The sequence below is a fragment of the Hordeum vulgare genome, chromosome 4H (genome assembly GCF_904849725.1).
Source record: "Hordeum vulgare subsp. vulgare chromosome 4H, MorexV3_pseudomolecules_assembly, whole genome shotgun sequence".
NCBI lineage: Eukaryota > Viridiplantae > Streptophyta > Magnoliopsida > Poales > Poaceae > Hordeum > Hordeum vulgare.
In genome coordinates, this window is record NC_058521.1 from 429,657,153 (window position 1) to 429,679,377 (window position 22,225).

The following is a 22,225-nucleotide window of genomic DNA, read 5'->3' on the forward strand; positions in this document are numbered from 1 at the left end:
AACACTTACACCTACAATGACACATTGTTACTTGGCACACTATCCTAGTGTGCCCTGCCTTTCACAGACTAGTGTAAACATCACACGTACATTGAAAACACATGACTTGAAATGCATAGGTAGATAGTGGTACGATTGCAAGCGATGAAGCAGGCAGCCACGTATGGATGGGGACCACACACGTCCACCTTCATTTTCATTCCCTCGCAACGATCAGAAGGCCACTTCCGCGTTGGCAAACTCCTCTCTCTTGTGGGTCACGTCCTCCACCATCTCACCGAACCTGCACGGCGGGCTGACCACCGGAACCGCGCCCCGTGCGTACTGTCCACCACGCCCGTTGGGACGTTCATTGGCGTGCACGTCCTTGGACTTCTTTGCGATGATGACGGAGTTCACCACGTCATCGTCGGGGTGACACACGGGGGTCAATAGCTCATGTGCGACACATTTGATGCGAATTGGATCGTGTGCGACATATTTGATGTGAATTGGATCCTGTGTGACGTTTCTCTCGCCCAAATAGCCAAAGGCCCACTCGGGCGATTAAAATGGTCATCAACGGGAGTGAGGTTATGTTTAAGACATGTGGGTCCTACTTGGCAGATCGTCAACTTACGCGCCACTTGACAGTGCATCTGTCCCCGTGCCTGGCATGTCTGTCTGAACCGCCCGTCTGAAGCTCTGTTGCTCCCGGCGGTGAGCCGAAGACGGAGGCGGCGCTTTTGTTGCAGCGGCGGAGCTTTCGATCTCGGCGACGGCGATCGCTGTGGTGAGTGAATCTGGAACCCTTGTCGAGCCCGTTCCCTTCTGTGTCATCTCACTGTAGTTCCTGTTTCCCTCCTCTGTTTTTTTTGGTCGATTTGATCCAGATTTGGGTGGGGCAGAGGGGGGCTAAAGGTGATGGATCCTCCAGAGACAACAACAACGTTGACTAGGTAATCCGTGCATCCTTTCCATCCTATGCGATGCCTCGTCTGCTTCCGCTAGCTCACAGTGCGCGCCATTGAAAAACAGGGCCGATGATGCTCGGACATTTGAATTCACTATCGAATTCTTTCCTTCTAAGGCGAAGCTAAGTGATGGTAGCTTGCGGGACATAGAGGGAGATACTATTGTGAAATGGGAGGTTGAATTATCACAGATTGATCCACAAGAACTACAGAGCATGGAAGAGAAGGCCGTGAGGAATGTGGTGGAAAAAATTGGGGAGAGCATTTTTTGGGGTCTAGAGCAAGAGGTAGCATTGTTATGGTTTGATAATTGGAAAGGAGAGTATGTGAGAATTGAGGATGGCGAACAGATGGTTGATGAAATCGATCGACAAAATGGCTGGACAACCAAACAAACTACGTTTCGTGCAGAGCTGGTAGATCTGAAATCAGATTCTAAGGTTGGATATGTTCCCTCAAAATTGGCTGCACAAATGGTAGATGATGATTGGGCTTCAGAGAGGCAGATAATGCCCATGTGTATGGGTGAGGTGACAGTAGTACATGAGGGGGCTGATGCAAATGCACAAGAGGGCTCTGATGGTGTTGCAAGGGTTCTTTCTGTTGATTGGAATTCGGTTGAATTAAATGAACCAACTGATTTAGTCATTGCACCAATGGATGACACTGAGATGGCCAAAAAATTTGGCATTCCAGTACCTGATGAAGATAAGGAATAGAATGATGAAACTACTAACCCGCTTACTGATGCTCAAAGAGATATATGTGAAGATGTGGATGGAAAGCTAATGGAAGATGCTGCAGATGATGTTGATGATGCACATGATGATGAGTTGGTAAATGTCTATGACAAGTAAAACCCTGTTATTGCAGTAGGGAAGTTGTTCCCAAACATGGATGAATTTATAATGTGTTTCAAGACTTATGCCGTCAAACATGAGTTTGATGCCAAGACAAAGTGGACTGACAGAAAAAGTTTTATGCAAGATGCAGAGGTTTTGATGGAAGTGTCAAGCCTTGCAAGTGGTACATATCTGCTAGACGCCAACCTAATGGAAGTACCATTAGGGTCAATCAAATCCCACACAAACATACTTGTATTACAAGTTCACAGAGAGTATCAACCATGACATCACAGCTTTGGATTGCAGAAAAGATCACTCCTATTTTAGCCAAGAAACCAAATACTACTGCAAAGAAACTTAAAGTAGACTTGGAAAAGCAGTACCCAATTAAGGTGAAGTATAACACAGTGTGGAAGGCAAAACAAATGGGCAATGAAAGAATTATATGGTGACTGGGCAAATACATTTAGGATGCTTTATAATTTCAAAGCAGAGGTGGAGAGGAGGTCACCTAGCAGTGTTGTGGAGATAGATACTGAGGTAACAGAGGAAGGAAGAGTCCTTTTCTCAAAGTTTTTTATGGCTTTAAAGCCTTGCATCGATGGCTTCAAGGCAGGTTGTCGTCCATATTTGAGCATAGACTCGTCGTTTTTGACCAGCAAGTGGAATGGTCAATTGGCAGCTTGCAATGCTTTAGATGGAGACAACTGGATGTTCCCTGTTGCTATTGGCTTGTTTCAGTCACAAACAGAGGTGTCATGGACATGGTTCATGATGCAGTTGAAGATATGCATAGGTCCAGTGTCACCTTTAGCAGTCCACACAGATGCATGCAAAGGGCTAGAAAATGCAGTCAAGAATGTGTTCCCCCATTGTGAGCAAAAAGAGTGCTTCGGCCATATGTGGATGAATTTGATCAAAAAGTTCAGAGGGGAAGAATTTGGTCGCATGTGGCCAGCAGCAAGATCTTACACTAAACAGACATATTCATATCATCTTGGTAAGATAATGACAGCATGCCCTGAATTTGGTCCATGGGTGAACACCTACCATTCTCTATTATGGTATAGGTCAGGATTTAACACTGCCATCAAGTGTGATCATATCAACAACAATTTGGCAGAAAGTTTTAACAACAAGGTGAAGAACTTGAAAAACCTGCCTGTGCATGACATGGTTGACAAAATCAGGATCATGATCATGCGCTTGTGGGAATTGAGAAGAAGGATTGGTGATTGTCTGCAAGGGGACAAGCTTCCTGCAGTGGTACAACAGGTAGTCAACAGGAGCAGAAATCTTACACATTTATCTGTTGAAAAATCTTCTGTGTGGGGTGCTGAAGTTAGAGATACCAAAAGTGGTAGAAGGCATGTTGTTAACACTTAAATGCATGAGTGCACTTGTTTGGAGTGGCAACACACTGGGAAACCATGTGATCATGCCATACTTTTTTTGGCCTCCCGACCAAAGATAAACAAGCACCCTTATTTGCACGAATATTACTCAGTAGCAAAATTCAAGGTTGCATATGCAACTCCAATTCCAGCACTTACAGATCAGTCTCAGTGGCCTGAAGTGGACATAGAATTTTCCATGTGTCCTCCCCTAACAAAAAGAAAGGCTGGTAGGCCTAAAGAGAGCAGATTCAAGGCATGGTTTGAGAGAGGTGGGAGTAGTAAAAAAGGGAAGGGAAAGAAGGATGGAAAACCAAAAAGGTCCCAGAAAGGTAACAAAAATAGATGCAAGTTGTGCCAGGAACTTGGGCACCGAGCTGGATCTTCCAAGTGTTGTTACACTCCTAAAAGGCCAAAGTATGTGTGTTAATGTTTTTTATGTTTACTATTTGGCTGCATTTTTAAATTACAAACCAATTGACATGCTTAAATTTTTTAGGAGGAAGTGTGCAGCTGAGCCCCTTGTTGTTGAAGATTGCTGGCCAAAGAAAAAAGAAAAGAGGCAATGGTTGTAGAAAAAAGAGAAGTTATGGTGAAACAATGCAAACTGAGCAAAATGAGCAAGACTTGGATGTGCTGCAAAATGAGCAACAAGACTTGGATGTGTTCCAAAATGAAGATGTGGTCCAAAATGAGCAAGACTTGGATGTGCTGCAAAATCAAGATGTGGTGCAAAATGAGCAAGATATGGATCTGGTGCCAAATAATTATCTTCCAGCTGATGTTGTGCAAGCTGAGCCTATATTAGAATTTGTGTTGCCTAACCCTGTTTTTCCAGAAGATGTGGAGCAAAATGAGCAAGATATGGATCTGGTGCCAAATGATTATCTTCCAGCTGATGTTGTGCAAGCTGAGCCTATATTAGAAGTTGTGTTGCCTAACCCTGTTTTTCTAGAAGATGTGGTGCCAACTAAGCCTATATTGGAAGTTGTGTTGCCAACTGAGCTTGATGATATTCCAGCTGATGCAGTGATGAAAACCAAGAGCTTGAGTGAACTGGGTATAGTGGTAAAGAGAAGCACTGATAAAAAGAAGAAGAAGAAGAAGTTGAAGTGAAGTGAACTGGGTGTTGTACTATGCTATAGAATAAAACTTTGCGTGAGACAAATTTCCAGTTTGAGACAAAATTCAAATTTGAGCCAAAATTCAAATTTGAAGTTATTTGGTATGTGGTCTGGTGTTGTATTTTTCATATGAAATGTATTTGTGTAATACTATTCAAGTTTGAGACAAATTTCAAGTTTGAGACAAAATTCAGATTTGAAGTTATTTGTTATGTCATATGGTGTTACAATGATTTATGTACTATTACACATGTTAGGTGATTAATCGGAGAAATTTTATTATGTGAAACTTTGAACATGAAAAATGTGCTCCAAATGAGCTCCAAAACCCCCTCCAAACCCCCTTCAAAGCCCCATTTGCAAGCAAGTTTTTTTTGACCTTCCCCAAATCAGCCAAAAAATGAAACTTGACATATTAGTCATATAGAAAGATGATTGGCACAAGTTTTATATTTTTTTGATTTTTTTTGAATTAGTTATAGCCAACCCTAACTTTTGAAACTCGTACAACCTCGTATGTGATAGCCACTTTTGTGAAGGGTTTTTCATGAAAAACTTCATAGTCCAAGTTTACTATTTTTCGTGGCAACCTAGTCATATTGAAAGATGATTGGCACAAGTTTTATATTTTTTTGATTTTTTTGAATTAGTTATAGCCAATCCTAACTTTTGAAAACCATACAATTCACTAGTAGAAAAAGGGCATTTTGTCCTGGTTCGTAAGGGCCTTCTATCCCAGTTTTGGAACCGGGACTAAAAGGTCGTTACTAATACCCTCGGCCTTTAGTCCCGGTTCTTACACCAACCGGGACAGATGGGCCTCCACGTGGCCGCTGCGGCCAGGCCAAGCAGGGGGGCCTTTAGTCCCGGTTGGTGACACCAACCGGGACCAAAAGGCATCCACACGTCACCACCTGGCTGAAGCTGAGTTTTTTTTAAAGGGGCTGGTTTAGGGGTTAATTTAGGTTGTTATATACACCAACCAAGGAGCATCCATGAGCAAGCACAAAAATAAATAATTTTATCTTTCATCAATGAGCATCCATGAGGATGCACAAAATTTCATGAGGCACACCACCATCATACTTAAAAGTGCAGTAGCAGTTCAACACTATCGTACTTAAAAGGTTTACACTATAAAGATTAAAGATCCATCAGGTTCTTAAGATCTTCACTCCTGCTTCTTCACCTTCTCCTTCATCATCCTGATGCACTTAGAGCGGCGAAGCCCCAGGCCAGGCTGTGGGATGTACTCCTCTACCAGAATTGGCATGGCCCTGTCGCCCAGCTGTGGGATCACCATCGCGAGGCCATCGTCGCTGCTACTTTTGCTGTAGCCAGAGTCGCTGTTGCCGTAGACATAGCACCTGTCGCAGTACTCGCTGCTCCTGCTCCCATTGCCTTGCCAAATGCAAAAAAGTTTTTTTTAAATGGGTGTGAGACATAGCCTAATGGATAGGAAGAAGAGACACAGCGTACTGGCATCGTCGTTGTCCTGGTAGCGCCTCTGACACATAGTCGTGTCGAACACCTTCACGGCGAACATGGCCTTGTCGTCGTACCTAAAGACAAGGAAGTACCCATGCCGCAGGTCGTAGGCACGGACGAACTGCTTCCAGCCATGATCTAGGTACATGCTTCCATCGATGTCGAACGCCACCTCCACGTCCCACAGCTTGCGAAGCCTGTTTCTGGCCTGCCTCAGCTTCATGTTCTATGGCCGATGACCGTCCAACATCTTCACAAAATTGTTCGGCAGCACCTGCCTGCTGGAGGATTTCTCAAGTATAATTGTGAAGAACTCCATCTCTGAAAAGCAGCAGAAGAGACCAATTACTACCCTTTACAATATTGTCAGTACTCGCTGCTCCTGCTCCCATTGCATTGCCAAATGCAAAAAAGTTTTTTTTAAAAATGGGTGTGAGACATAGCCTAATGGAGAGGAAGAAGAGACAGAGCATACTGGCATCATCGTCGTCCTGGTAGCGCCTCCGACACATAGTCGTGTCGAACACCTTCGCAGCGAACGTGGCATTGCCGTCGTACCTGAAGACAAGGAAGTACTCGTGCCGCGGGTCGTAGGCACGGACGAACTGCTTCTAGCCATGATCTAGGTACATGCTTCCATCGGTGTCGAACACCACCTCCACGTCCCACAGCTTGCGAAGCCCGTTGTTGGCCTGCCTCATCTTCATGTTCTGTGGCCGATGGCCGTCCAGCATCTTCACAAAATTTTCCGGCAGCACCTGCCTGCTGGAGGATTTCTCAAGTATAATCGTGAAGAAATCCATCTCTGAAAAGCAGCTGAAGAGACCAATTACTACCCTTTACAACATTGTCATACAACATTTATAGCAACATGATCATTAGTATTAGGTAGGACCTAATTAAATATCCTCTTTAAGGTAAAATAGCAGAAAATAATATAGACCCTGACTCGAGGTCAGAGGGGGGTCGGTGACGGGGACGACGACGTGGATGATGGAGGGGGCTCCTAGATTTCTGCATAGTGCTCTCCAATTTTAGCATTCAAAGTAGGAGTACTTTTCCAATTTGAGCATTCAATAAGCAAAACCAAATCGTAAAATAAAGTAGTATTCAAATTAGCATGCATTCAATTATAAGCAAAACTACATCATCTCTTGTCATACATATAGCATCACTAATACAGTTAGAACCGTAGCGCCCGACGGGTATCGTCGCGGGCGGTGGACACCCAAAGAGAAGGAACCATCACAGGATCGTAGCTCCAGTGAGATCCCTGAAGAACCTGCCAGGTATTGGAGAACCTGCCCTCCAATGCAACCATGTAGCGACGGACGTGCTCGTCCTCCTCGCTGACACGGTGACGTACCACCTTCGCGGTGTCCGGAAGCCTCGGCACCGTCACTGGCCCACGCGACCGCCACCAAACAAGGATCGGGTCAACAACGGGCTGCCTCCTCACCAACCTACGCTCCCCGGAAGGTAGCACCTCCCAATACCAGTCGGGCGGAGCCCAGTCCCAAACATGGCCCCTCTGATCAAGCAGGTGTCCTCCGCCGAGTCGACGACAAGGATGCGGGATAGGCATCGTAAAATGAACTAAAAAATAAACTAGTTCTATTAATTTTCTTGCTAAAAATAAACTACTTCTATATATAGTAAAATAAAGTAGTTTTATTAAATCAACTAGATCAACTACTAAGCACTTACTATAAATAAATAAAACCAAAGCTATATTCACTATGGTGGTAATACTAGTTGTTATATTCTAAAAGGATAAAGAAATAAGTTCACATGCACATGGCTAAATAAAGGAAATAAAACACAAGTTCGGGCTAACCAGATGTTAACTTATAAGACAAGTTCATGCTAACCAAATGGTAACTTATTGGCTATTCCTTTTTATTTTTGATTAAATTGATGACCAAATCAAATGGACATGCCTTATAAATCAGAAATTATATACTATTGTTGTAATCACTTAAAAAGTCGGCTGCTAGCACAGATAATTAAATATTGTAGTCAGGTTCATTTTTACTTTTGTATGGTCAAAAATATTGTTGTTCAGCTTCCTTAATTGGTCATCCCCTTTAATTTCACAGAAAAACACGTTGCCATACTGTCCACAAAATTTAATTATCGGTCTCATATTGCACTACAACTAACAATCTAATGAACAAGAATTAATATATGCCATCTTTTGGTTGGTAACAACATTAGATTAATTCAACTACCATAAGTTTTGCCAAAGTGGCAGAAATGTTTATTCCAGTGAGCAAAAATTGCATATCTAATCCCATTGCTCATGCAGGACAACATAGGATAAGCATATCAAAGGATCATAGAATTGGTGGGTTTAATTATCTCATTCTTGAAAGAAAATCTCTTCGAGACTCCTACACTAACAAGAATGCTATAATACCACCTCAAAGGATAAAGGAAGAACAATTGCACTTGGAAATGCAAGAGAAAGGATACTTGAGGTTCTCCAACAAGAATCTTGAAGAACACTTGAGAATTGATTGAAACCTTGATGAACCACCATGAAGGACCTCCGTATACAAATGAATGATGCAACGATTAAAGGTAGAAAAGAATAAGATTATGACCTTGCCAGGATTTAGAAGAAGCCTCACAAAGAGATACTTAAAAGAACTTGGAACTCCGGAAAAGAAATATAGGCACTTGAGAAAAGAACTGATATAATTAGCCACTCCGGAAGAAGAATTGAAATCTCTTGGAAGAAGGAAGGACAATAATAAGAATTATGTTATGCTCATCCTTCATCAAATTAAATTGACGACAAGCAACGGATCTAGCATACAACTTATTCTCTTGAAAGAAACTTGAAGAGAAAAATAAGTATGCACCACATGACGTATAATTGACGGGAGCACCGGTGAGAATTCACAATTGAATGGGAATACCAAGAATTAATGGATATACATGAGAATGAAGAGATCATAAGCCACCTGAGAGAAAACTTGAACAAGGCACCGGATAATCGAGAGACGAACGAAGGGACAACAATTGAGAAGAATTGAGGATGAAAGCTGAAAGCTGAGAACGAAGAATCTTCTGAAATGATGGGCTTCGGAGGAACGCGAATGAAAGCAACTCAGAAAACCACCGGATAGAGAGAAATGGATTCTCATGATTGGAACAAATTCAAGATGATAACATGAAGCTGAAATGATGAATCTCCAAGAGAATGGACCAAGATTTGATAGAAACACTCCTTCAGATTTCCAAGCTGAGAATGATGAGGAGAATACCACCAAGAATTAATGAGACTCCGGAATAAAGAAGAATGAAAGGTTGATCCAAAGATTGAGAATTAATTCTAATAGATCTTGGAGAAGGGATATGATTGATGAAATTCATACTTACGTCACAGTTGAAAAGATTTAGAGATCTCCGGAAAGATTACGGAGCTATATAAGATCCTGGGAAAAACTTGTGGGTTATGGGCCCACTCGAAGAAACCACCATTGAAAAGATTGATATAGCACCGGTACAAATGGAAACTTGATGAGGTTGAGCACCTCGAAATAATTGAAAGGATTGAAAAAAAAACAAGAACTACTGAGATAACTTCAACGCTCCGGATAGAAAGGAGATGAAAGAATAACAGGATAAGATGATAAGAATTTCCAACATAGGAAAAAATTACAAGGATGAAAAGGATATGATGAACACGGACAACTAAATTAAATTCACCGGTAAGGATGACAAGAATGAATAAATATGACATGAATCTCCTGAGAATCTCACAATGAACCACCGGATAAGAGAGAAAAGAACAGACAACGGAAGCATAATGAAAAGAAAACTCTTGGAAGAAAATTGAATCACTGAAGAAAAAGGGCGGGAGGGCAGGGAAAAACAAAGACAACTTGGGACAGATGAGACAAACTCCGGTAAGAATTGAGAGATTGATCTTGCAAAATTGGAGAGGATGGAATCCACTTGAAGAGAAACACACCGGCTGAAAAAGAATTAACAAGACGACTCCGGTTGACAAGAATTGACAAGAGAATTGATTTGAGCAAAAGAATTAGCATTCACATAAAATATGAGAACACCACTAGAAAGATCTGAAATCACCACTTGACATCGAAGCAACTCGAATTACCATATTTCAACAAAACAAAGGGTGAGGCTTGCAAATAGCCAGAACAAACTCATGAGAAAGATTTCGTCCGATATTTTCCTGGACATGATCGCACAGGCTCGATCCTTACAGTAGCCATCAAGTGCAAGGCAATGCACCCGACATACGAAGTGTCCCCGAGTCGTAGCAAGCTAGAAGGACTCTTTAAGACACAACGTGTACCGCTGTAAGTCAACCGTCAACAAACGAATCCACTAGATGTCGAACCCCAACCTAACATCATGCATTTGTTGGAAGATTGTCCTATAAGTAACTACTTGAATTCCCACCTATGAATTCCCGAAATATCTGGTCATGCAATCTGGTACACGGATACAAGGAGTAACATCACACAACTCCTATACTAACCCGTCACCTGTATCACATCCGTCAACACACAACCAGAATCTCGGACCTTCATCTACAACAGACCCTCGTGATCACAACGATACAAAGTAAGGCTGTACTCCCAACAATCTGCACCAGTACTGGGGACATCGAGGTTATCTCGCCACTACTAGTATTGAAGCAATTACGAACATCCTTCGTTCTGAGATACTAAGAAATCTGAATGATAACGATGTGCTCAAGAATCTCCTGGAGCTCAACTCCCCAGAAGAAAATCAAGTCAGACAGGAGGCACCAAACAAGAACTCCATCACATCGGCATCATATAGATTCCAAAAATATCCGCGTGATCCTAAAAAAATTGAGTGAGAAGAGGAGTAGAATTAAATTATTACGTCAAGTTTCCTCACGAGAGCATAGAAGAGGAGAAAAAAGAATCCTATTCTCCGATATATAACTAGACTCAAAGCAGGTTTTCACTAGACTCGACTCGGCCAAGTTCGATCAATCAAGGGGGCTCCTAGGTCGGTACTGCTTTGATACCAACTTGTCACGCCCAAGATGCGACCCTATCCTCAATTTGGCACGAAGGCCTCGTCAGGGATAGAAGCGCATCTCGTCGTGTCGCAAGAATGGATATCGTTACAAGTACATGTACTGAAAAGATGAGATATATATAGAATTGGCTTACACTCGCCACAAGCTACATCAGAGTCACAGCAGTACAATACATAATCATCATGAAGAAGAGCACGGTCCGACTACGGACGAAAACCGAACGAGAAAAGAAGAACGACGTCCATCCTTGCTATCCCAGGCTGCCGGCCTGGAACCCATCCTAGATCGATGAAGAAGAAGAAGAAGCAACTCCAAATGAACAATCAACGCGCTCGCGTCAAGTAACCTTTACCTGTACCTGCAACTGGTGTTGTAGTAATCTGTGAGCCACAGGGGACTCAGCAATCTCATTACAAAGGTATCAAGACTAGCAAAGCTTATTAGGTGAGGCATGGTTAAGTGGTGAGGTTGCAGCAGCGGCTAAGCATATATTTGGTGGCTAAACTTACGAGTACAAGAATAAAGAGGGGGATGATCTGCGCATAACGGACGTGATCTACTGATGATCAAATGACTGACCCTGAACACCTACCTACGTCAGACATAACCCCACCGTGTCCTCGATCGGAGAAGGAACTCACGAAAGAGACAGTCACGGTTACGCACACGGTTGGCAAGTTTTAGTTAAGTTAATTTAAAGTTATCTTGAACCAGTGTTAAACACAGTTTCCACGTTGTCACATAACCGCGGGCACAGCTTTCCGAAAGATTTAACCCTGCAGGGGTGCTCCAACTAGTCCATCACAAATTACCACAAACCGCATAGAAATCCTCAATCACGAAGCTCGCGATCTCATCGGATTCCCTAGTGGAAAACCTCAACTTTGAGATTACCCAAAGCATCACCGGAATCCCGATGCACAAGATATCTCGTCAAAGGTAAAACTAATCCAGCAAGGCCGCCCGACGTGTCGACGTACCCAATAGGAGCCGCATATCTCGCTCTCAGGACACGACAGATGGAACTAGCTACGAGTGCCAAACCTCGAGCTTCCTCGCGGTGGCCCCGCAGGCAGACCGTTTGGGACCAACACCATCAGCACTGGCCTCCCTGTTTATGTAAAATTACTCCTCGGGTAGCGCTAACTCCCTATGCATTTCAGTTTAAACAAAATTATTATGTTGGGAAAATGTAGAACCAATGTTGGGCCTTGCCAGACCAGCTTTAATCTAAAACGAATTACCAAGGGGGTCCCCATAACATGTTGGAATTATGCCCTAGAGGCAATAATAAATATAGTTATTATTATAATTCCTGTATCAAGATAATCGTTTATTATCCATGCTATAATTGTATTGAATGAAGACTTATATACATGTGTGGATACATAGACAAAACACTGTCCCTAGCAAGCCTCTAGTTGGCTAGCCAGTTGATCAAAGATAGTCAGTGTCTTCTGATTATGAACAAGGTGTTGTTGCTTCATAACTGGATCACGTCATTAGGAGAATCATGTGATGGACTAGACCCAAACTAATAGACGTAGCATGTTGATCGTGTCATTTTGTTGCTACTGTTTTCCGCGTGTCAAGTATTTGTTCCTATGACCATGAGATCATACAACTCACTGACACCGGAGGAATACTTTGTGTGTATCAAACGTCGCAACGTAACTGGGTGACTATAAAGATGCTCTACAGGTATCTCCAAAGGTGTTCGTTGAGTTAGTATGGATCGAGACTGGTATTTGTCACTCCGTGTGACGGAGAGGTATCTCGGGGCCCACTCCGTAATACAACATCACACACAAGCCTCGCAAGCAATGTGACTTAGTGTAAGTTGCGGGATCTTGTATTACGGAACGAGTAAAGACACTTGCCGGTAAACGAGATTGAAATAGGTATACGGATACTGACGATCGAATCTCGGGCAAGTAACATACCGAAGGACAAAGGGAATGACATACGGGATTATATGAATCCTTGGCACTAAGGTTCAAACGATAAGATCTTCGTAGAATATGTAGGATCCAATATGGGCATCCAGGTCCCGCTATTGGATATTGACCGAGGAGTCTCTTGGGTCATGTCTACATAGTTCTCGAACCCGCAGTGTCTGCACACTTAAGGTTCGACGTTGTTTTATGCGTATTTGAGTTATATGGTTGGTTACCGAATGTTGTTCGGAGTCTCGGATGAGATCACGGACGTCACGAGGGTTTCCGGAATGGTCCGGAAACGAAGATTGATATATAAGATGACCTCATTTGATTACCGGAAGGTTTTCAGAGTTACCGGGAATGACGAATGGGTTCCGGGAGTTCACCGGGGGGGCAACCCACCCCGGGGAAGCCCATAGGCCTTGGGGGTGGTGCACCAGCCCTTAGTGGGCTGGTGGGACAGCCCAATAAGGCCCTATGTGCCATAGGAAGAAAATCAAAGAGAAAAGAAAAAAAAGAGGAGGTGGGAAAAGGGGAAGGACTCCTCCTTCCAAACCTAGTTGGACTCGGTTTGGAAGGGGAGGGTTGCCCCCCTTGGATCGGCCGAAGCCCTTGAGGGTCCTTGGACCCCAAGGCAAGGCTCCCCCTCTTCCCCCTATATATACGGAGGTTTTAGGGCTGATTTGAGACGACTTTTCCACGGCAGCCCGACCACATACCTCCACGGTTTTTCCTCTAGATCGCGTTTCTGCAGAGCTCGGGCGGAGCCCTGCTGAGATAAGATCACCACCAACCTCCGGAGCGCCGTCATGCTGCCGGAGAACTCATCTACCTCTACGTCTCTCTTGCTGGATCAAGAAGGCCGAGATCATCGTCGAGCTATACGTGTGCTGAACGCGGAGGTGCCGTCCGTTCGGCACTAGATCGTGGGACTGATCGCGGGACGGTTCGCGGGGCAGATCGAGGGACGTGAGGACGTTCCACTACATCAACCGCGTTCACTAACGCTTCTGATGTACGGTCTACAAGGGTACGTAGATCACACATCCCCTCTCGTAGATGGACATCACCATGATAGGTCTTCGTGCGCGTAGGAAATTTTTTGTTTCCCATGCGACGTTCCCCAACAGTGGTATCAGAGCTAGGTTCATGCGTAGATGTCTTCTCGAGTAGAACACAAAAGTTTTTGTGGGCGGTGATGTGCGTTTTGCTGCCCTCCTTAGTCTTTTCTTGATTCCGCAGTATTGTTGGATCGAAGCGGCTCGGACCGACATTACTCGTACGCTTACGAGAGACTGGTTTCATCGCTACGAGTAACTCCGTTGCTCAAAGATGACTAGCGGGTGTCAGTTTCTCCAACTTTAGTTGAATCGGATTTGACCGAGGAGGTCCTTGGATGAGGTTAAATAGCAACTCATATATCTCCATTGTGGTGTTTGCGTAAGTAAGATGCGATCCTACTAGATACCCATGGTCACCACGTAAAACATGCAACAACAAAATTAGAGGACGTCTAACTTGTTTTTGCAGGGTATGCTGGTGATGTGATATGGCCAACGATGTGATGTGATATATTGGATGTATGAGATGATCATAATGTAATAGATAATATCGACTTGCACGTCGATGGTACGGCAACCGGTAGGAGCCATAGGGTTGTCTTTATACTAATGTTTGTGCTTGCAGATGCGTTTACTATTTTGCTAGGATGTAGCTTTAGTAGTAATAGCATGAGTAGCACGACAACCCCGATGGCAACACGTTGATGGAGATCATGGTGTGGCGCCGGTGACAAGAAGATCGTGCCGGTGCTTTGGTGATGGAGATCAAGGAGCACGTGATGATGGCCATATCATGTCACTTATGAATTGCATGTGATGTTAATCCTTTTATGCACCTTATTTTGCTTAGAATGATGGTAGCATTATGAGGTGATCTCTCACTAAAATTTCAAGACGAAATTGTGTTCTCCCCGACTGTGCACCATTGCTACAGTTCGTCGTTTCGAGACACCACGTGATGATCGGGTGTGATAGACTCAACGTTCACATACAACGGGTGCAAAACAGTTGCGCACACGGAACACTCGGGTTAAGCTTGACGAGCCTAGCATGTGCAGACATGGCCTCGGAACACATGAGACCGAAAGGTCGATCATGAATCATATAGATGCTATGATTAGCATGGGGATGCTTACCACTGAAACTATGCTCAACTCACGTGATGATCGGACTTGAGCTAGTGTAAGTGGATCATGAACCACTCAAATGACTAGAGAGATGTACTTTTTGAGTGGGAGTTTAGCAAGTAATTTGATTAAGTTAAACTCTAATTATCTTGAACATAGTTCCACTTTAAATATATTTGTGTTGTAGATCATGGCTCGCGCGACAGTCACCCTGAATTTTAATATGTTCCTAGAGAAAGCTAAGTTGAAAAATGATGGAAGCAACTTTGTAGACTGGGCTCGTAATCTTAAGCTAATCTTACAAGCCGGGAAGAAGGATTATGTCCTTAATGCTGCGGTAGGAGATGAACCACCCGCTACGGCTGATCAGGATGTTAAGAACGCTTGGTTAGCACGTAAGGAGGACTACTCAGTAGTTCAATGTGCAGTCTTGTATGGCTTAGAATCGGGACTTCAACGTCACTTTGAGCGTCATGGAGCATTTGAGATGTTCCAAGAGTTGAAGTTTAGCTTTCAGAAGAACGCCCGGATCGAGAGGTATGAGACCTCCGATAAATTCTATGCTTGCAAGATGGAGGAGAACTCGTCTGTCAGTGAACATGTGCTCAAAATGTCTGGGTACTCAAACCGTCTAGCTGAGCTGGGGATTGAACTCCCGCAAGAAGCTATCACTGACAGAATCCTTCAATCACTGCCGCCAAGCTATAAAGGCTTTGTGTTAAACTACAACATGCAAGGGATGAACAAGTCTCCCGGCGAGTTGTTTGCGATGCTGAAAGTCGCAGAGTCTGAACTCCGTAAAGAGCATCAAGTGTTGATGGTGAATAAGACCACTAGTTTCAAGAGAAACGGCAAAGGCAAGAAGGGTAATTCAAAGAAGAGCGGCAAGCCTGTTGCCAATCCGACGAAGAAACCCAAAGCTGGACCTAAGCCTGAAACAGAGTGTTACTATTGCAAGGGTATGGGTCACTGGAAGCGCAATTGCCCCAAGTATGTGGCTGATAAGAAGGCGGCTAAAGAAAAATCAGGTATATTTGATATACATGTTATTGATGTGTACTTAACCGGCTCTCGTATTAGTGCCTGGGTATTCGATACCGGTTCTGTTGCTCATATTTGCAACTCAAAACAGGAACTGCGGAATAGACGAAGGCTGGCGAAAGATGAAGTGACGATGCGCGTAGGAAATGGTTCCAAGGTTGATGCAATCGCCGTCGGCACAGTTTCAGTTCAGTTACCATCAGGATTAGTTATGAACTTGAATCATTGTTATTTAGTGCCTGCGTTGAGCATGAACATTATATCTGGATCTTGTTTATTGCGAGACGGTTACTCTTTTAAGTCAGAGAATAATGGTTATTCTATTTCTATGAGTAACATCTTTTATGGTCATGCACCCAATGTGAGAGGATTGTTCATATTGAATCTTGATAGTGATACACACATACATAACATTGAGACCAAAAGAGTTAGAGTTAACAATGATAGCGCCATATTTTTATGGCACTGCCGCTTAGGTCATATTGGTGTAAAGCGCATGAAGAAACTCCATGCCGATGGACTTTTGGAGTCACTTGACTTTGATTCACTTGACACGTGCGAACCATGCCTCATGGGCAAGATGACTAAAACTCCGTTCTCCGGAACAATGGAGCGTGCAAGTGACTTGTTGGAAATCATACATACCGATGTGTGTGGTCCGATGAGCGTAGAGGCACGCGGCGGATATCGTTATTTTCTCACCTTCACTTACGATTTGAGTAGATATGGTTATGTCTTCTTAATGAAACACAAGTCTGAAACATTTGAAAAGTTCAAGCAATTTCAGAGTGAAGTTGAAAATCATCGTAACAAGAAGATCAAGTTCCTACGGTCTGATCTTGGGGATGAATATCTAAGTTTCGAGTTTGGTGCTCACTTAAGATAATGTGGAATTGTTTCACAGTTGACACCGCCTGGAACACCACAGCGTAATGGTGTGTCCGAACGTCGTAATCGTACTTTATTAGAGATGGTGCGATCTATGATGTCTCTTACCGATTTGCCGTTATCGTTTTGGGGTTATGCATTAGAAACAGCTGCATTCACTTTAAATAGGGCACCATCAAAATCCGTTGAGACGACACTATACGAACTGTGGTATGGCAAAAGGCCAAAGTTGTCATTTCTTAAAGTTTGGGGATGTGATGCTTATGTCAAAAAGCTTCAGCCTAAAAAGCTGGAACCCAAAGCGGAAAAGTGCATCTTCATAGGTTACCCGAAAGAGATAGTTGGGTACACCTTCTATCTCAAATCCGAGGGTAAAGTGTTTGTTGCTAAAAACGGAGCTTTTCTCGAGAAGGAGTTTCTCTCGAGAGAATTGAGTGGGAGGAAGATCGAACTTGATGAGGTTGTCGAACCTCTCATCCCTCTGGATGGTGGCGCGGGGCAAGGGAAAACCTCTGTCGTTGCGACGTCGGTTGAGGAGGAAGTTAATGATGATGATCATGAAACTCCGCTTCAAGTTTCTGTCGAACCACGCAGGTCGACGAGACCACGTGCTGCTCCAGAGTGGTACGGTAATCCCGTCTTGTCAATCATGTTGTTAGACAACAATGAACCTGCAAATTATGAAGAAGCAATGGTGGGCCCAGATTCCAACAAATGGCTAGAAGCCATGAAGTCCGAGATAGGATCCATGTATGAGAACAAAGTGTGGACTTTGGAAGTACTACCTGAGGGCCGCAAGGCTATTCAGAACAAATGGATTTTTAAGAGGAAGACGGACGCTGACGGCAATGTGACCGTTTATAAAGCTCGACTTGTGGCAAAGGGTTTTTCACAAGTTCAAGGAGTTGACTACGATGAGACATTCTCACCCGTAGCGATGCTTAAGTCCGTCAGAATCATGTTAGCAATAGCTGCATTTTTCGATTATGAAATCTGGCAGATGGATGTCAAAACGAAGTTCCTTAACGGTTTCCTTAAGGAAGAGTTGTATATGATGCAACCCGAAGGTTTTGTCGATCCTAAGAATGCTAACAAGGTGTGCAAGCTCCAGCGATCCATTTATGGACTGGTGCAAGCATCTCGGAGTTGGAACAAACGCTTTGATGAGGTGATCAAAGCATTTGGGTTTATACAAGTGGTTGGAGAATCTTGTATTTACAAGAAAGTGAGTGGGAGCTCTATGGCGTTTCTAATATTATATGTGGATGACATATTGCTGATTGGAAACAACGTAGAGTTTTTGGAGAGCATAAAGGATTACTTGAATAAAAGTTTCTCTATGAAGGACCTAGGAGAAGCTGCTTACATTCTAGGCATTAAGATCTACAGGGATAGATCAAAACGCCTGATAGGACTTTCACAAAGCACATACCTTGATAAAGTTTTGAAGAGGTTCAAAATGGAACAGTCCAAGAAAGGGTTCTTGCCAGTTTTACAAGGTACGAGATTGAGTAAGACTCAGTGCCCAGCAACTGATGAGGATAGAGAGCATATGAGCACCGTCCCCTATGCTTCAGCCATAGGTTCTATCATGTATGCAATGTTGTGCACTAGACCGGACGTTAGCCTGGCCATAAGTATGGCAGGCGGGTTCCAGAGTAATCCAGGAGTGGATCACTAGACGGCGGTCAAGAATATCCTGAAGTACCTGAAAAGGACTAAGGAGATGTTTCTCGTGTATGGAGGTGACGAAGAGCTCGCCGTAAAGGGTTACGTCGATGCAAGCTTTGACACAGATCCGGACGACTCTAAGTCGCAGACTGGATACGTATTTATTCTTAATGGGGGTGCGGTAAGCTGGTGCAGTTCCAAGCAAAGCGTCGTAGCAGATTCTACATGTGAAGCGGAGTACATGGCTGCCTCGGAGGCGGCTAAGGAGGGTGTCTGGATGAAGCAGTTCATGACGGATCTTGGAGTGGTGCCAAGTGCACTGAATCCAATAACCTTGTTCTGTGACAACACGGGTGCCATTGCCTTAGCAAAGGAACCACGGTTTCACAAGAAGTCCAGACACATCAAACGACGCTTCAACCTCATCCGCGACTACGTTGAAGGGGAGGACGTGAATATATGCAAAGTGCACATGGATCTGAATGTAGTCGACCCGCTGACTAAACCTCTTCCACGGGCAAAGCATGATCAACAAGAGAATTGTATGGGTGTTAGATTTATTACAATGTAATTCGCATGATGATGTGAGGGCTAGATTATTGACTCTAGTGCAAGTGGGAGACTGTTGGAATTATGCCCTAGAGGCAATAATAAATATAGTTATTATTATAATTCCTGTATCAAGATAATCGTTTATTATCCATGCTATAATTGTATTGAATGAAGACTTATATACATGTGTGGATACATAGACAAAACATTGTCCCTAGCAAGCCTCTAGTTGGCTAGCCAGTTGATCAAAGATAGTCAGTGTCTTCTGATTATGAACAAGGTGTTGTTGCTTGATAACTGGATCACGTCATTAGGAGAATCACGTGATGGACTAGACCCAAACTAATAGACGTAGCATGTTGATCGTGTCATTTTGTTGCTACTGTTTTCTGCGTGTCAAGTATTTGTTCCTATGACCATGAGATCATATAACTCACTGACACCGGAGGAATACTTTGTGTGTATCAAACGTCGCAACATAACTGGGTGACTATAAAGATGCTCTACAGGTATCTCCAAAGGTGTTTGTTGAGTTAGTATGGATCGAGACTGGGATTTGTCACTCCGTGTGACGGAGAGGTATCTCGGGGCCCACTCGGTAATACAACATCACACACAAGCCTTGCAAGCAATGTGACTTAGTGTAAGTTGCGGGATCTTGTATTACGGAACGAGTAAAGAGACTTGCCGGTAAACGAGATTGAAATAGGTATACGGATACTGACGATCGAATCTCGGGCAAGTAACATACCGAAGGACAAAGGGAATGACCTACGGGATTATACGAATCCTTGGCACTGAGGTTCAAACGATAAGATCTTCGTAGAATATGTAGGATCCAATATGGGCATCCAGGTCCCGCTATTGGATATTGACCGAGGAGTCTCTCGGGTCATGTCTACATAGTTCTCGAACCCGCAGGGTCTGCACACTTAAGGTTCGACGTTGTTTTATGCGTATTTGAGTTATATGGTTGGTTACCGAATGTTGTTCGGAGTCTCGTATGAGATCACGGACGTCACGAGGGTTTCCAGAATGGTCCGGAAATGAAGATTGATATATAGGATGACCTCATTTGATTACCGGAAGGTTTTCGGAGTTACCGGGAATGTACCGGGAATGACGAATGGGTTCCGGGAGTTCACCGAGGGGGCAACCCACCCCGGGGAAGCCCATAGGCCTTGGGGGTGGTGCACCAGCCCTTAGTGGGCTGGTGGGACAGCCCAAGAAGGCCCTATGTGCCATAGGAAGAAAATCAAAGAGAAAAGAAAAAAAAGAGGAGGTGGGAAAAGGGGAAGGACTCCTCCTTCCAAACCTAGTTGGACTCGGTTTGGAAGGGGAGGGTTGCCCCCCTTGGCTCGGCCGAAGCCCTTGAGGGTCCTTGGACCCCAAGGCAAGGCTCCCCCTGTTCTCCCTATATATACAGAGGTTTTAGGGCTGATTTGAGACGACTTTTCCACGGCAGCCCGACCACATACCTCCACGGTTTTTCCTCTAGATCGCGTTTCTGCGGAGCTCGGGCGGAGCCCTGCTGAGATAAGATCACCACCAACCTCCGGAGCGCCGTCACGCTGCCGGAGAACTCATCTACCTCTTCGTCTCTCTTGCTAGATCAAGAAGGCCGAGATCATCGTCGAGTTGTACGTGTGCTGAACGCGGAGGTGCCGTCCGTTCGGCACTAGATCGTGGGACTGATCGCGGGACGGTTCGCGGGGCGGATCGAGGGACGTGATTACGTTCCACTAGATCAACCGCATTCACTAACGCTTCTGTTGTACGGTCTACAAGGGTACGTAGATCACACATCCCCTCTCGTAGATGGACATCACCATGATAGGTCTTCATGCGCGTAGGAAAATTTTTGTTTCCCATGCGACGTTCCCCAACATAACAACCCCGATCGTGTTAGGAGCGCTCAATTATGGAACATAACACCGGTAGCCAAAACTAAGGGGGCAAAGGTGGAACAAAACACCAGGCTTGAAAGGCCGAGCCTTCCACCTTTTACCAAGTATATAGGTGCATTAAAATAGATAGCATTTAATATGGTGATATGACAAGGAACCCATGTTTTCACATGGAAGCATCTGCATGTGCAACTAGCAACGCTAACACAGGGTTAAGCAAGCGGTAACATAGCCAATCAATGGTTTGCTAGGTCGAACAGGTTGAAGGTTATCATGGCATTGTTTAGAGGATGATATTTAACATGTGGTAGGCAACGAGACATAATCGATAGAAGCGATAAAACTAGCATGGCAATGATAGTAATGGTATCTGGGGAAATGGTCATCTTGCCTGAGATCCCGCTTGGAAGAAGAATGCCTCCGTGAAGCAGACGAACCGACGTAGTCGAACGGGTCCTCACAATCCGGCACGCTTGCGGAACTCTACCAAGACGAAGCAAACCGGAAACACAAATCAACACACGATATTCACCACACTATGCACAACACATATGATGCATGAGCAGCTGAACACATGCAACACACGGCATGACAATTCACACAATCAAACACTACACATTAAGTGAAGTTCAATATGCAACGAGTTGCATATTGACGAAACTCCACGTTAATTATTTATTTCTATCCCGATTAGATACACGCCAATATTAAATGTTATTAATCATGGCAAGAGGTGAAGCGTAATTAAACTACCTATCTAGGCATTTTAAATGAGGTCGGAAATGACATATAGCATCTCCGAAACGACCTCACATGTTAATTTACAATTCTGTCCAGATCTGAACTAACAAATTTAATTAGTTGTTAAACAGCAAAACAAATAGGTTCACGTGATTCTACGCGTCGTTACAAGCAATTTACACATAGAGAACATCTCCAACGGAGCTACGGATCAAAAGTGACAAGCACCGCAAGATATGATGGCATGAATGCAATATGTGTGCAACGACGGCTACGAGCACTTTAAAACATACAAACAGCAAGAGAAAATGAAACTACACGAGATTCTAAGCAAGTTTCATGTAGGACACAATCAAAACGGAGCTATGGTTCAAAAACTACGAGCAAAACAAGATATCACTATAATCTGCCAAAATCAGCCACATAGCATTTTCTAC

The 22,225-nt window shown here is 43.9% G+C and overlaps 1 pseudogene; it reads right to left on the reverse strand.

Annotated features, from left to right (window-relative positions):
- Positions 1-213: 213 nt before the first annotated feature.
- Positions 214-22,225, reverse strand: part of LOC123446561 — a 34,212-nt pseudogene continuing 12,200 nt past the window's right edge.